Source organism: Cynoglossus semilaevis, chromosome 5 (genome assembly GCF_000523025.1).
Source record: "Cynoglossus semilaevis isolate Cse_v1.0 chromosome 5, Cse_v1.0, whole genome shotgun sequence".
NCBI classification, from domain to species: domain Eukaryota; kingdom Metazoa; phylum Chordata; class Actinopteri; order Pleuronectiformes; family Cynoglossidae; genus Cynoglossus; species Cynoglossus semilaevis.
The window spans coordinates 17927472-17927720 of NC_024311.1; positions in this window are offsets into that span (position 1 = coordinate 17927472).

The following is a 249-nucleotide window of genomic DNA, read 5'->3' on the forward strand; positions in this document are numbered from 1 at the left end:
TCCTGTTTTCTGTTTATATGCACATGTAGCAGATACGGTGTTACAGCAGGTCGAGGATACACGTGGTCTCAGTGAAGAACACCTTTACCTCTGACTCTGCCTTCAGCCCAGAGGCCACAGAGTTGATGTTGATGTAGATGTAGAAAAGACCCCGGAGCTGAGAACGTTATCAATATTACAGTGAACGTTAGAGCAGACGAGAGAGATGCTGCTGCTGCTGCTGCTGCTGTTACTGCTGCTGCTGTTACT